This window comes from Bombyx mori, chromosome 10, assembly GCF_030269925.1.
Source record: "Bombyx mori chromosome 10, ASM3026992v2".
Classification (NCBI taxonomy): Eukaryota; Metazoa; Arthropoda; class Insecta; order Lepidoptera; family Bombycidae; genus Bombyx; species Bombyx mori.
Window position 1 is genome coordinate 7573979 of NC_085116.1, and position 12653 is coordinate 7586631.

The 12653-nt window shown below is 33.2% G+C and overlaps 1 protein-coding gene across 1 annotated transcript in view; it reads right to left on the reverse strand.

The window, feature by feature from the left end:
* msR (myosuppressin receptor) overlaps nt 1-12431 on the reverse strand; it is a gene marked incomplete in the record, with an annotated part of 51499 nt that extends 39068 nt beyond the window's left edge. Inside the window, 1 exon segment of the mRNA NM_001043464.1 lies at nt 12144-12431.
* Nucleotides 12432-12653: the final 222 nt, after the last annotated feature.

Sequence of the window (12653 nt, forward strand, 5' to 3'; positions counted from 1 at the left end):
ATTCATACAGTAAAACAATAATTTTTCCATCCACTTTTATGACTGGCGAAATTTTTATTACTTGCTTAATAAAAAATACACGGCGCCTTTTTATGGTGTGCTAATACTGGTGTTGCTATTATCTTACCAAAAATACTTTTAGTGTCCTGAAACGGTCGAAGCAAAAAAGATTGACGCACTAAGATTTACAGCTACAATCTACCATCACAAAACTTGTTAATTGATTCGTATAATAAGGACTTCAAAAACATAATACAAAAAAAAAAACAAGCAACAGTATAAATTATAAGTTTTACTTATGAAGTTGCCGTTGTACAATACTGGCCATTTAAAACGAAATTTATGTGTATGGCTGGCAATAAATTCTAAACTCAAATGTATTTTATTTGTGGAATTTTATTTACAAATTCGGTCATTTGTTTATTAATTAGTGTTTTGTTTATACCACATTTGTATATTCTTCATTAACATAGACACGATACAAATACGAATAATTACGAAATATGAGTTCTGTGGCGGTAGCAATGCTGCATAAACGGCTTGAAACATTAATATCGTGTAAGGAGTGAACACAACAAATAAACGTACGACTCGTTATTGCTTTGTACGCTTCCTACATGGATATTTTGATTTAAAAAATTAACCTCTTGTTCACCCGAGAACTAAAGTCAACCACGGTGAATTAAAGGCGATAGCGAAAGCGATATATACGATACTCAGTCTTCCGCTGAGTTAGCAACAGCTTTCAACGTTAGCATCAAAACAATATTAGTAATATTGTAATAAACAACATTATAAACAATGTGTATACCAAAAGTCAACTTTGTAGTTATCTAAAATACGTGTAAATACTCTAATCTATTTAGAGAGAGATAATATTATACATTTTTGCACAGCAAAACACATTGTTTTTTCCTACCTATTCTTGTAAGTAACCTCGAGGGGTTTTTCTTGATTCACCGAGCTACTAGGTGAGCTCACGGAGCAAACTGGGAGTGTCGCTAACACTGGACCTAGCAAAAAGAGCAATGCTTCTTAGCATCTACCACTGGATCGGAAAGCCGACCCACTGAGATGATCCGGCGAGAAACTCAGTCGGCTGTGTCTATGGGTTAATTTACTCGTCGAGTCCTTGGTCACAAGCGACGGGTCCGGCACGGACGGTGGCCGGTGCTTGAGATACCTAAAAGCACCGTTAATGGATCGGGAGGATCCGTAATGACGTGTTTAGGGCCACGTCAACTGTTTACCATTCGGTCGACAGGTTCGGGTATGACACAACATTAAGATAAATTCAACAGACGGGTAGGTATAATTGTACAATAAGCAGTCTTGTTGCTACAAGCGATCATTTTTTACAGTTTTAAACAATTTAGTATTCGGTTTTCATGGGACATAATGAAAATTACTTTTACGGCTTAACTTGGCGTTTTTTTAGCAATTTACCGTTTCTCACTGTCTTCCATAACCCAAAGGACTATATTATTATATAATACAGTCAAAACCGTTTACTGCGACATCGTTTAGAACAACATACCGGTTATAATAACCTAGAACAAAGGTCCCGGCTGAATGTCATATGACCGCCTTATTAAAAATATTGCTTTCTACGACATTGCTTATAACGACATACCTCATAAAACGACCACATTTAACTAATATTTCGGAGAATTAGATCTGTTAGAACGACCGGCTAAGCTGTATTGTAGACAATTTGAATAGGTATCCACATTTGTCTTCAATGGCTATTAAAATCAGGAAAGAAAACAATAGGATTTAGTTTAGTGTAGGGTCTTTTCTAATTCTTAGAAACAAAACGCGTGCATGCAGTAGAGTCAAAGCCCGCTTCTTCATATCTCTTCAGTTACTTTTTTACTTATATATATACAAGACGCACCAAAACTTTGTGGAGTTATTCGTGAAACTTAAAAAATGTCGTAAAGAAAAAGAAAACAAATTAATATTGAAGAAAAATCGCGTATTATATCCAAGCTAGAGAGCAGAATTTCAAACAAAGACTTAGCAAAGGAATATGGTGTATCACAACTCGACAATTTCAACCATTTGGAAAGAGCGATGACGATACGTTAACTAAAATCCAACGTGAATTTCAAAATATCTATGCACAACAGAAGTGTTCCAAACAGACCAAAATTACAGATTTTATGCTCACAGAAAAATAATATGCATTGTACTTATGTGTAATAAACAAAATGAACATAGTTGAATAAATATATTTTGTCCAATAATTCCCTATCGATTTGTTTGTACTTGCACGATACATATTAAACATCACCGGTTGTTACGACTATCGGTTTTTACGACTGAATATGAGCAGTCCCTTCGATGTCGTTATAACAGATTTTGACTGTATATTCAAAACTTCGTAAATACTAACATGAAAATAATTAATTTATTATCCACTAAATGATATATTTATTTCTATACGAAAATCCAAATCAGATTAATCGAAAAAATAACCATTGTGTTACAGATCTGGCACTTAGCCAGTAAACATTAGCCGAATGACCCTATTAGGTCTATGACTTGTTCGTGCAAAGATTTAGATCTATTACTGCATGGTTACGCATTACAACTAAGTGCTAACGATGTCTAACACATTTATGAAAATGGGGTAAAATTGTACTGATAAATAAGTTTTTCTTTTGCGAAATAACTTTACAACACATAGTAGAATGTGCATTAACAAGTGCGTCATTCTTCAATTACATAAAAAAGACATTAATTATTATTGGAAACTATCAATTGTTTCGCATTATTGTTATTATGATTAATAATACATATAATAATCAGTTAATGTGATGTAAACGGACATAGAAAAATAAAAAAATCACCTTCTATTTCGTTTATTGTGGCTAGCTAACGTGAACTTAATATATGCCTACATACAGTAAAGGCTATTACTTAGAAAGTAGCGATTCGCAAGCTCTCGGCCATGAATTTAAGTTAGTAATAACTCAAATTAGAAGAAGTAGCAGTGCTTCTACTAGTTATTAGTAGTATCCTCACCATATTTGCATACTTATCTCTCTAAATAGTTACTCGTGAGTGGTTTTCGTTTTGGGGGACTCAGACTCAGACTGGTGCTGCAAAAACTAAAACTGCAATCACAAAATAATAATTATGTAATAAATAATGTACACATTATACTATAACTAAATAAAACACAACTCAGCATTGCGAAAATACCCAATTCTGTTTAACTGTACGCTGATTAACAATGACATTTTCGGGAAAACAAGATTGTTTATTGTGTATTAAAATATTAAGCTTGTCTCTGGGTTCAGCTGCGTTATGTTCACACCAAGCTCGCACAGTACCAATTACAAATACGGAAATCTACAGTTGGCAAGCATTCTATAAATCTGTCAAGGCTCGTATCTATACTAATATTATAAAGCTGAACAGTTTGTTTGTTTGTTTGAACACGCTAATCTCAGGAACTACTGGTTCGATTTGAAAAATTCTTTCAATGTTAGATAGCCCATTTATTGAGGAAGGCTAAGACCAATCGGAGTGCTTTTTCCCTTTTGAGAGTTTCCGCTGCGGAAACGGATAAGTTTCGCTAAAATAATGCATGAGAGAATTGTTCCCCTTTAAAAGTTCTAAAAAAAGTCTGGGACAGTATATGTCTATATTTTAAGGTTGGCTCACTATAACCTTTTTATGCTAACCAAATTTGTTCTAAAATAAGCATTATTTGTGAAGGTGTTTTTATAAAGGTGATATTAATCCTTATCCAAATAAATACGTTATTCATTACAAATATATAATTTAAAAGAGACTTGTCCTTTACATCATTTGATTTCAATGAATATCTTAGAAGTTATCGCATTTTAAAATAAGATCGCAGCAAAATAATGATCAAGCGCGTAATAATGATGTACAAGGCGCCGGCCGGCCAGCGCGCGGCGGCAGAATTACAATAAATACCCAATTTCAACATAGGCTTCGAAAATTGTAGATTTTTCCCGATTTCTTCAGGATCCCATCATCAGATCCTGATCCTGATGATTACAGGATCATTCGGGAAATCTACCATTTCGAACAACAACAAAAAAAGAATTATCAACTGTCCTACTATGACTGTCCAACTTTATACATTCACACAATTTATTGAGTACATTGCAGTCCGGTTTCAGACCTTGCCACAGCACTACTACCGCACTCCTTAAAGTGATTGGTGATATTAGAGCAGGTATGGAGGACACAAAGGTTACGGTATTAGTTCTCATAGACTTCTCAAACGCTTTTAATAACGTCAATCACGACATCCTCTTATCCATTCTCTCCCATCTTAGGATGTCATCTGGAGCATTAGATTGGTTCTCGTCCTATCTTCGAAGTCGTCAGCAGTCGATACACATCAACGAGTCTACGTCTAGTTGGTGTGATCTGCACTCTGGCGTTCCTCAAGGCGGCATTCTTTCTCCTCTACTATTTTCTGACTGAACTGACAATACTTTGTTTCAATCTCACATTTTCAACGAATTTTACGATTTCCCATGTTTCGTCTGAGTTAAAAGACTTGTCGTCAAAATTTATAACCAATTAATTAAATAAAAATAAAATCCATTAACTTGCTAATACAAATTTAATTACGTGCGTAAGAATGGGACGGCTCATTGGTCAAAAGATTCGGACCTTGATTACTGATTGATGTATTGGTGGACTGTAATTAAAGGACGTCGATCCAAAGCCCCATTCGGATAACCACTTCTTACGTATATTGTTCTTTGGTTATTTTCTGCAATTGTAACAATTGACTGGACTGTCTCTTATCTCGCTATCTAACCTATATTCATAGTAATGCTGGCCTGTTACAAATTTAAGTTTTTTCGAAGAATTTATCGACACAAGTTTTGTGTGCTATTTCAAGTGATGAAAACAGAAGCGTGATCATGTTATAAAACTATATATTCCCCGCGGAGAAATTAACGTTAAATGCGCGTATGACTAAAAAGATGCCAAAGATTTGCGAAACAATTATTCCATAAGAACATAAAAAAAATAAGACTGAAAATGAATATAGCATGTATTGATTTCTTAAAGTCGCCTACGTGACGATAAAAACCCTGTCGCAAAATCAAACAGCTATCTTACTTAAATGTGAGATTTAAAAAATAACTGAACAAAGAAATTGCGTCGATATTTTTTAAAATAGTATTTTGAACATCTTTGAGGTTCGGATGGCGTCTTTTGCTCGTTGTTAGCATAATAAATAATATCAAGCGTAAACGTAACTTGTCTCTTGTAAAGAAAATAGCCATAGAAATTTACTTCGGAAATTTCATAATTCGCAAAGATATTATGATATTCACCAAAATAGTTATAAATCTAAATGCCAATAAATTATGAACGAAAGAGAAAATCGATAAATAACTTTACTCTGTCTTTTTTACTTTTAACCCTTTCCCTTTAACCTTCCTCGTATCGGGTTTTCACGCAATTAATGAACCATACCCAGCAACATTTTACCGAAACTTTTCGGTGAATTATATACCCTTTTGTTTAAGGTAGCTTATACTCACTTACTACTTAATAAATAAGCTAATTTTGTTTTAGACTGACAATTTTATAAGTTTTCTTTTGTAGGGATTTTGTAACTAGTGAAATGGTCTTATTTAAGTCTACGAAAAACATTCTCAAAATGTTATAGGATGTGTCTCGTTACCGAAATAGGATCTTGGTATTGAGAAAAAAAATCATTATTTTAACGAATAACAGTAGGTAATATATCTATTCTAATAATTAAACCCTTGTCAAAATACAAATGTGAACTTTTGAGTCATATGTACATCTTTGGAATACAATTTATTACACATTATGATTTCTGTATCAAATACAAAAAGAAAGATATAGAGAGGGGAGAAAAGGAAAAGGAAAAAATCCTTTATTCCGTTGAAATTTCAATGACTCCGGATGTAAGGAAATTGCAATTTCCCATGTACTACTTAAATCGCAGGTAATTGCCAGACGCCGATATTAAATGTCTTTATTAATAAATCGAAAGACTGAAAAAACGAAAGGCCACAACGAACTTGCTCAGAATGTTTACAGTGTCCAAGATTCATTTACCTTACTTACTCATTTAGTTTAATATCGGGTTTACAAAACGCTAGACCATTTGCCTAGAAACTAAAAACGTTAAATTACGTAAAACGGTGGTATCACTATAAAAATCCAAATCCGCTAGAAAAACTACAGCGTGTTCTTCTTTTGACATGTCACGAAGTCAATAAACGTACCGAAAAATATGTCCTCAATGAAGACAGCTTGGCACGCAACTTTGTACATTAGCGATGAGACGTTAATTGAAGCATTCTTAATCCAACAGTTAAGAAGGCCGGCTATAGATAGAATCAGTCCCATACATAAATACTTGCAAACATTTGTAATAAGCCCGGAAACAGAGACGTAATTAATAATTTATTTGATCTGTCCATGATTGCCGTCAATAGCACCCGATCGGAATCATATAATTTCACCTGTCCTTAATAAAACAATCGAAATCAAGGTCAACAACAACAACACACCACTAACATGTTACAGTTCGTGACATTTCAATTTGCAACTTATTTTATGTATGAGTATGTTGATGATGTATGTATATTTATTATAAAAAATATTCTATAGTAAAACAAAAAAATAAGTAAACTTTTTTATACCACAAAACCAAAGAAACGCTTTATCAGTACTCTGATAAATAGCATACTCTACTTTATTGAATATACTCAACTCTACTACTACTCTAGAGTACTACTAGAGGAGAATAAGCTTCATTACGCACTCAGTAGAGTAGAGTATGCTATTTTTTATACCAATATAAAATCGCAGGTTGTTGAGCGACAATGGGTTTTAACCAGTTCAACTGCGACATGCCGCACCTACCACTCCCAGCGCGTAGACGGAAGTAAAGCGATTTCCTCCTGACCCAGTAAAAGGGTTTTTCAAAAAGACACGTTCAATAGACGAATTTCTACAAACCTTCAATAGATTTAGCCATTATTGTTTGTTTCTTCTTGGAAAACGGAGACAAAGTAATTGTTCAGACGTAATATGGAAAAGATATTAATTAACCTTTTTAGTTAAATATTTGTTCAACCTCGATAACTTTCGATTGAAGGTATTCAAAACAATATTATCATATTATTATGATACACATAATATTTAAGGAAACCATATCGAGGGTTGAAATGTTATTTTGTTTAAACGACATTTTTGCAACTTTACAGGAGAGCGATTTAAAGTTTAAAATTTAGAAATATCTCCTAACAAAGAAAATCTTCTGCTATTTGAATGGAGTTGACCTAATAGAAGTTCAATTAAAAACATCGAAATGTTAATACTAATATCAAATAAAACGCACTTTTAATTAAAAAGACTAGTGGTCGCCCGGTAGTCGAAATTCGACTTCTATAATCACAAATTTCGCCAAGACTACTCTCAATTTGACCACAGACGTCAAGAACAAAAGTATGACAGTAAATAAATAGTATGCATGTGTGTGTGCGTCAAATGCATGGTGGTGTGTGTAATGTTTTTTTTTATTGAGTTAATGTATTTTTTTAGACATAATTAAAAAAAATATTAACATTCTGCACTCTTTCTCTATTTTCTCTATTAGTGTGGGAAATTTCATACTCCTCCGTCCGTACAATTTTCGTCAAAAGGGATACAAAGTTTTTCCTTCACGTATTAATGTATAGATAAATGTCGTGTATTAAGCGAAATGTCGCTAAAATCAAATAGCTTTTCACTCCTCGATATTTTGAATAATTGATATAAAATGTTTTATTGTTGGTTTTTTTCTTCGGGGGATAAATAAAGCATCCATCAAATACGTTCATAAAACAAATATATACATAAATAAAATGCCATAAAATCCGTTTTAGGAACGCTTGAAATACATCCCTGTAACCGAGCACCTAACCCTACATATATGTACTGAATTCCAACTATTTTCGTCCAGTAGTTAGACAGAATGCGCGAATGATCTCGTAGGGCTCCGTGGTTTTAATTGAATCTACGTAAACATCTTTTCGTCCAACATATGGCCCTAGAAGCGCGTGATAATTGTCTGTTTGGCTTTTAATCAGAAGGTACGTACATACTCGTACATATATACAAACTCAAACTCTTATACTTCATCTGTCCACATTAGATGTTTCCTCACGTTATTTCGTTTAAAATAATTATGGAACGTTTAACTTTTCATTCCGAAACTGCTTTATTATTTTCTCAATTCTAATAATTAAATTCCACTTTAATTATCATTACTTGATTACTTAAAATCACAACAACACATTTGCGCACTCTCGACTTATGAAATTATAGGCTGACGTAAATCACCAACACCGCTTGAACTTGTTCATAATTTATTTAATTTCCCTCCGCAGAGGGGAGCTTGACTTCATATTGTTTACATAAAGTCTCTGATAACTAATATTTTACGTCGCATTTAAGCTGTCGTGAAAACTGAAATTGAGTTTACGGTAAAGCTTTTGCCAATGAACAGAAATAAATGATATCAATTAATATCCCAATCCAATAACGGTAGACAGAATAAAAGGTAAGAGAGTGCTCAAATTTGTGCAATGGAAAGAGAGCTTCATTGCCGTATCACGAAGCTTGGTATGTCTTTAAAATGCAAATTCTTCATGAAACATAAGTTTTACTATAAAAAATATTAATTGAAAATCATTATTTTGATCAGTTGTTTTTGTTTTGTTACTTATTTCTTATTTGAAATTGTTTATGATATATCCACCCAACAAAAACAGGATTGTGAAGTTACTATATAGTAAGGAACGTGAATCTCGGATCGTTTGGAACCTCAGGGTCTGCGGAGGGACTTCGGTTCCCTCTATATTTTGTACCGTATGTTCCATGGGGAGTGATCTGAGGAATTGTTCGAGATGATACCAGCATTTCGTTTTTACCATCGCACCGCCCGCCACCGGAGTAGAGTTCATCCATACTACCTGAAGCCACTGCGGTCATCCACAGTGCGTTTCCAGAGATCTTTTTTGCCACGTACCATCCGGCTATGGAAAGAGCTCCTCCCCTCCACGGTGTTTCCCGAGCGCTATGACATGTCTTTCTTCAAACGAGGCTTGTGGAGAGTATTAAGCGGTAGGCAGCGGCTTGGCTCTGCCCCTGGCATTGCTGAAGTCTATGGGCGACGGTAACCACTCACCATCAGGTGGGCCGTATGCCCGTCTGCCTACAAAACCAATAAAAAAAATATCGAATTTTGATAAAAAAAATGTTCTCTAGTACCTATTTGTGTTTTTAAGAAACACTTATGTTTCTACTTTCATATTCGCGCTGCGTAAACAGATCATATTTTTTTAACGACTTACTCGTAGATAAAGTAAAGGTAATTTCCTCTCACAACAAAGATCTTATAAAAAATCATTTTTTACCAGAATTTTCCCCGACATACCAAAATTACTTTTAAATGAATTCTTACTGTCTAAGGGATCAGTCTTACTTAACCAAGTGACGATTCAATAAGCCTTCTATATCCAACCTTTGAAGCAGCGGCAATATTGTAGAGTGGTTGTACCATTTTCTTAACTAATTATATTTAATAGGCGTCTTTAAAATACTATCATTTAAATTAACATCCTAGAAGGAAATTATTTCCGTTTATCATTCTTAACTTTTTACTTTTTTCAATTTTCAGTCGTCACACACAATTCGTTTTCAAAGTTCAATGTAAAACGAAAACCTAAAATTAAAACAAAATCCCGTTATATCCCAAATCCTTTTCTATTGTAATTTATAAATAGTTTTTGTAAAACAACAATGTCCTAATAGGTACACGGTTCTAATAAAGAAAAAAAAAAGAAAACAATGTCCCGCTTGCAACCGGTACAAGGGACACTCAAAAAAGATTTCAAACATGAAAAATATATAATAAAAATATCTTTATAGTCGGTCTGATACTATTTGTGTTAAGCTCCAACAAACAGATGTACAAATCATCAATCGATTTAATCAAATCAAAATCACTGTAAAAATTTGATTATCTCATTAATTTAGATAAAAATCGAAATAAGTTAACCTATTTCGATTTTTATCTAAATTAATGAGATAATCAAATTTTTTATTTGTTGTTTCTTATTTTAAAAATAATTCCGCATTCTTAAGCAAAATCAAAGCAGCAATGTGGTCTAAGCAAAATGGATCACTGTGTGATTATTTATGAAAACGATAATTTTAAATAACTAAAGTGGACCGTGAATCAAATCGGAAAATTTAACGAGTATGGATACATTCTAAACATTTGGTTCAGAGATATAAAAGTAGTATCTTTTCTTCGTGTAAGCCGCGAGATATTGTAAATTTTCTTCCTCTATTTCAAATCATTACCAGTCAAACTGAAATAAACAAAATAATTTTTTTATAGCTTTCCATGACATACACCGCTTATAATCCACGGTTTAAATAGTAGACACAGCTCCTGCTTATATGAGTGGTGCGGTGATAAAAAAAGATGACGGATTCATTTCAAACAACTCCTCAGAGCACTCCCGATGGAACACATGCGGTACAGAGTAGAGAGAATCAAAATTCCTTGAAGACCCAAAACATCCAAATGAATTTCACTTTCAATAAATTTGAAAATTCTGAAAGTGACATTCCACAGTACAATGTATTAACTTTATGTAGGTATACAACAGGCATATTTGCGAGTTGCTCAGGCAAATAAGTCCATAAATAATACTTGAATGAATGAATCAAGTTTACTTGTTGGTTTTATTTCTGTTCTTTGCCGATTTCATTGAAAATTCATAACGCGTATCACAAAAGAAACGAGGCCTCTAGCCATTCTAAGTTGTTCTTCACTAATGACGGAATCACGAATGGTTTTCATCTTTAATGTTAAGAATTTTCATTTCCTTAATTGCCGTTACAAATTATACGCTTTTTAAGTAGTCTAAAATAAATGAATAACAAAAAACGACTTAATAATAGAACATTTTACATTTAAACATAAATAATTAAATTAGTGACTCCGAATGCTTGCAGCTAAAAACGATGGTTATTCACTAGGATTACGAAACTCTGGATAATTCACGTAAATGTGCACAAACACTATTATCCATTAAGCTGTTGAAATGTATACATTTTCACACAAATCTCACTTTAAATGTTTAATGTTTATAACATAAATCTGCATCGGTACAGATGTTACATTTTATCCAACACGGCAACGTGCATACAATGTTAACTAAAATTTCCGCCAGACTTCTTACTTGGCAGCGTTGCAATCCTTATATCTATTTTAATAGCTGTTTAGCTAATATGTGACTTACGCGATCAATTTGAATTGTTTAACATTTAAAATATTATTAAGTTTCTAGCGCTAACTCGGTAATTGTTATTTATTTTTGGGTAGCACATTTGTCTTAGTATGCCTATTCAAAAAGGAAACGAAGTATCGTAATTATATATTTTTTCAGTTTTCACGGTAATGTAATATTTAATAATATAAAATACATACTTTTTAGGGCAGTTGAAAAACACTGAGGAAATAAAATTACGGGATCGCCTAAATGATTTTCCGACTTTGTTTGGTGATTATGAAATACTGTATCTAAGTCAGATATGGTCGTACTGAGTCGTAAAAAATGTAAGTAAAAATTTTGTAGCTTCAAGTCTACTTTAGAGATCATTTGGCATAAAATTTCGGAAGCTACGAAGTTCACGTAGCCCTAAGAAATGAATCAAGAAAAATGCTTCTTTTAGTTAAACTGATTTGAACTTTAGATTGAATATTTAGCTTAATCTTCCTTTGAAAATAACTAGGTTATTTTAACCTATAATTTATTCCCTTGCTGTAATTTAAATGAATAATATACTTAAAATATTGCTCTACTTCTTCAGAGAATACTAATGGTTATTATTAAAATGTATCTAAATTAATTTTATGTACAAGTGATTAAGAATTACTCTAAAATATTTTAATCCCCAAAGCTAGCGACATTCTAACTAGTGTTAAAATAAATTAAACTTCATATTGAATTTATCCTCACCGGCATAGAAAGCTTTATATTCTACACCGTAAATTGTCGTAGAAAATTAAAATAATGAAATACACATATACACACCTTTACTTTTTTCTTTTTTTTTTTCAAATTAACGCACTATAGTAAATTCTTTTCATCACTGTCATCACGATAATGTTACATACTTATTTGAGAAAATTTTCGATTACATCTCTGTTAGAAGCTAACAAAGCGAACGGGAGCAACTTATGTCGTTGAGAATAATAATTCATCATTATTTTAATCGGAACATCGTGTCCAGACTAGAATTCTTGCGCGCAAAGTACTGAAACAAATTTCAAATCGGCACTACAAATCGCGTGCTACACGGTGGCCGTCCCCATCGAGACTGATGTTCCGCTCAGACGTTTTAGACGGTTGAGAGAGAACTTAATGCCTGATATTAGATAGTATTTAAACCAATGACGAAAAATCACGTAGGACGAAGCAACCTCCCCCGAGCGTTTGATTTGCAGTCGTCACTCACCGAATTGTGAAATGTACCACGGAAAATAAAATAGAGTTTTTACATTTTGAGTTTATTTTAGTCTTACCATTTCATTGCATAATAAG